The sequence below is a fragment of the Cystoisospora suis genome (genome assembly GCF_002600585.1).
Source record: "Cystoisospora suis strain Wien I chromosome Unknown contig_2275, whole genome shotgun sequence".
NCBI classification, from domain to species: Eukaryota; Apicomplexa; class Conoidasida; order Eucoccidiorida; family Sarcocystidae; genus Cystoisospora; species Cystoisospora suis.
This window is the reverse complement of record NW_027155074.1, coordinates 23,021-23,358: the sequence shown is the minus strand read 5'-3', so window position 1 is coordinate 23,358 and position 338 is coordinate 23,021.

Below are 338 nucleotides of genomic sequence, written 5' to 3'. Positions count from 1 at the left end.
AAGAGTGTCCTTCGAACACAGCAATAGTCCATGTAGAGGAGAGGAGACACGATGTGCATTTGATCATAAAAGAAGTTGTGTGTTAACAGTGTTCTAGATACGCAAAAGGAAAGTACGAAGGAAAGAAAAAGAAGCAGGAGCCTCCTTCACCTTTGATTTGAGAAGATCAATGAACGATCTGTAAAGAACTTCTCCTTCTGTCTTGGAGATGAGAGTGTGAAACCTATACAAGATCAACCCATACACACGCACATCTTCAAGGAGTGAAGAGACGTACATACACTCCAGTAAAACACATACCACTTCATCGAAGACTCATCTACCTATCTATCTATCCA